Here is a 4,143-nt window from a genome sequence, read left to right as displayed (position 1 = left end):
CAGCAATGTGAAATCATACATTTGGAGGAAAAGCAACACCCTTTAATCTCTATTTACCAGCAGGTATGGCTCCTTTGTCCAGCAGAGACCTGGAAGAGACAGCTGTGGACCCAATACCAGCCCCTGCTAGGGCTGCTGCTTCAGCTCTGACACGAAAGGCTTCAGTTTGAGGTAGGAAAGCAATGTGTTTTCTTCCCAAAGCTGGTAGACTCTTATCATATAGGCTTCTCAGACATCTTAGATTAGAGGCCACAGGCCCACACACCTCTCTTAGCTGTCAGAATGACTAGCTTTAGTATGAATTCACTTCTCTCAAGGAGGACTTTGGAAAACTCAGCAATAAGAAACACACACATTTTAAATTTTCCTATTACTTCCCTTGATGCTGCAGCTACAATAAGCACAAAAATTAAATATTTAATAACCACATGAAAAAGGTCATCAACTTCACAGCTTGTAATGGATGAGACCTGCCTACCTCTCTACCTTATATTCCTGGAAATTTCATATTTTTGTTTCTTTTAATTGCAACATCCCACTTTCAGGTACCCCGTTTTGCATCAGAGGACAATGCACAGGCAAGCAATAGAAAATCCATTACAGTGGCTTAACCAGATGAGTTTGTTTTTAGTCTGTGTAGGCTGCTGTAACTAAATACTCTAGACTGGGTGACTTATACAACAGAAATTTATTTCTCACAGTTCTGGAGGCAAGGGAGTCTAAGATATGGCTGCTGCTCTTTTCAGTTCCTCAGATCTCTTTTTCTTCTTCTAAGACCACCAGTCCGATCAGATTGGGGTCTCACCCCATGACTCACTTAACCTTAGTTACTTCCAAAATGACCTATCTTCAAATACAGTCACATGAAGGGTTAAGACTTCACATAAATTTTGCAGGGACAAAATTCAGTCTATAATGGCTTTCTTTAGGGAGACAGGGAGTCCAGAGTTAGGGTAGCAGGTCCATGAAGTCACTGCTGTTCCAGGCTCCATCTGCCTCCCTACCTTCCTGCCTTTAGCATGTGGCTTCTGTTCTAATGACCCGACGACACCTATTTTACATTTGCCCACCTTACTGGCAGACAGGATGAAGAAGAATTGCATGTTTATCAGGAAGCAAAATTTTTCCCCAGAAATTCCCAGCAGACTGTTGTTATCAATATTCCATTGATGAGAACTCTTTCATGTAGAGGTCCCTAACTGAAGGGCGTGGGGTGCTAGTTGAGTTTTTGTAGCTTGGGACAATTATTTTTGGAACAAAATTTGCATGCTGTTAGTAAAGGGGAAGAGGCTAATGGATATTGGGAAGATGAATCTCAGTGTTTGTTATAGGGTCCTCCAGACAGGCTGGATTATAACACAAGCATTATTCAGTACAATTTAAAATAAATCAGGAGCAGGGAGGGCTCCTAATATTCTGGATTTATAACTCTTTGAAATTTTAGTTTAATCCACAGAATGCTTTTAAAGTTTCCTCCGAAACATTTTTTTTTCCTGTATATCTATTCTCCACAAATATTTTTTCTACATCAGAACACAATTTGATTGAACACTAACTCAGATATTCACAGACTTGATTATGCCTTTTTGGGTGGTTACAGTTATGGAAGCAGTAATGTGTGTTTGTGAGATTATTTTGGGTATGGATTTTTCTAATCATGTTGAGTCTAATAGGAGAAGGGCTAAGTTTTGACTTATAAGTAGGTTTTGATAGGGGATTATACGGTGAATTGTGGTGGAGAAATACCCTAGTATGTTGGAAAATTTAAATATTTGTGATGGGTTTTTTATTTTCAGTTTGTTTGTTATAAGGGCGAGGTCCAGGGCTGCTAGGAAACCTAAGGCAGTTGCGTATAGGGCTGAAAGTTTTAAATAGAGGGGTATTGTTGGCTGAGGGAGCGAAGTAGGAGGGATGTTATTGGTGATAAGAAATCCTGTGATTATGCTGCCTATTGTGAGGCGTTTAATTGGGTTTAGTAGAGCAGGGTTATTTTCGTTAATGTTTGTTAGAGCTGGGAAGCGGGGTTGTCCTGTTAGGGTGAGGAGGATAGTTCGAGTACTGTAGGCACTTGTTAGGGAGGTAGCGATGAGAGTAATAAGTAGGGCTCAGGCGTTGGTATACGACGTATTTGTGGCTTCGATAATGAGGTCTTTGGAATAGAAGCCTGTGAGGAAGGGTATTCCTGTGAGTGCTAGGCTGCCAATGATTAGGGAAGTTGAGGTGAGGGGTATTGTTTTAAATAGGCCTTCTATTTTTCGAATGTCTTGTTCGTTGTTTAGGTTGTGGAATTTTGGTCACTAGTACTAGTCTTTATGTAAGAACCAAGATTCCTTGGAGGATAGCGGAATCCACGTATTGCACCCAGAAAAAGTATGTTTCGCTGGAGTGAATGATAAACCGCTTCTGGGCAGAGGCACTCTTTACTACTCTCTTGGAGTCCTCAGGATCTAAGGAATGAGCTGCAATACCACATTGTGCCAGTAGATGACGACACCATCCAACATGTGAGGACTCCTCACCGGAAATCCCTTAAATTTCAAGCATCGAATAAGAGATTATTATTTTCTGTTATCAGGTATGTTAGTTTGACTTCCTACCAGTTGATTTTAGAAATGAGAAACATATATTCAAATAGTAACATTAAATATCAGAATTTGGTTATGTATTTGACTTTTAATTGGTGATAATTTCGGCAAAATGAAAATCATCTTCAAGGCAATGCAAATGACTTCTTATAGGCGAGCGCAAGTTTCCAGGTGAACAAACTGTTTTGTGAAGGAGCCAGAGGAAAACTGATTAGATTAGTTTAACTGTTGTGGCCACAAAGTCTTATGGCAGCCAGCGTTTTTCAATCTTGGCTGAATATTGAAATATATTTGTATTAACTTCCCAGATTAAATTGAAATAATGTAAGCAGTTAAAAAAATACCTGTCTGGTTCTTAACTCAAAAAACGCTCATTTAATTGGTCTACAGTATGGCCTGAGAGTCAAGCCTTTTAAAAGCTTCCCACGTGATTCTATTTTCCAGTCCATATTGAGAACACCTGCCCTTGGCTTAAGGCTCCCATCACTCCATGTTGCAATTAGTTGCTTAAACGGGCCGATCTCACCCAAATACAGAGTTAGTAATTACCTACCAGGTGTAATCTGTGAAACTGGGAAGGCCCCTGCTCCTCCTTAGGAAAAAAGCCATGGTGTCTGCACATCTCCCATCATGAATGCATTTCTTCGTTGCAGAGAGAGATGGTAAAACCAACCAATCGCAAACTAACAGAAAAATTCAGGAGAATCACACTCTGAGCTTTATTCAACATTGCTATTAATTTGCTTTAATTGTTTTTCAATGAATGTTCTTTGTGTGAAAGGGACACAAGGGAAGAGAGTTTTGGAGTTTGACCATGTCGAGGAAGAAGTGAGCAAATGCTAAAGATTTGGGCATGACTCAAAGAGGATAGGCTCAGTGGGGCCCAAAGATACAGTTGTGGGCCCACTGGGGAACTCAGCAGACAGAAGACTAGGTAACAGAAGACAGGGAGACAATATAATCACTTCTTTAGTTAATCCTCAAAACAGCCCTACATGAGAATACTGGCATTCTTCCTTCCTTCCTTTCTTTTTTTTAAATTTTACTTTAAGTTCTGGGATACATGTGAAGAACATGCAGGTTTGTTATAGAGGTATACATATGCCACGTGATTTGCTGCACCTATCAAACAATCATCTAGGTTTTAAGCCCCGCATGCATTAGATATTTGTCCTAATGCTCTCTCTCCCCTTGCCCCCCACCCCCTGACAGGCCCTGGTGTGCGATGTTCCCCTCCCTGTGTCCATGTGTTTTCAGTGTTCAACTCCCACTTATGAGTGAGAACATGCGGTGTTTGGTTTTCTGTTCCTGTGTTAGTTTGCTGAGAATGATGACTCCCAGCTTCATCCATGTCCCTGCAAAGGACATGAACTCCTTCTTTTTTATGGCTGCATAGTATTCCATCGTGTATATGTGAAATACTGGCATTATTTCTACATCACATATAAGGCAACCCAAAAAATAAGAGTGTGTTTCAATAACTTGGTCAAGGTCACTATATTAGTCAATTCTTATGCTGCTATAAAAAACTGTCTGAGACTGGGTAAATTATAAAGGA

Source organism: Macaca nemestrina, chromosome 6 (genome assembly GCF_043159975.1).
Source record: "Macaca nemestrina isolate mMacNem1 chromosome 6, mMacNem.hap1, whole genome shotgun sequence".
In the NCBI taxonomy this organism is placed as follows: domain Eukaryota; kingdom Metazoa; phylum Chordata; class Mammalia; order Primates; family Cercopithecidae; genus Macaca; species Macaca nemestrina.
This window is presented reverse-complemented; position numbering follows the sequence as displayed.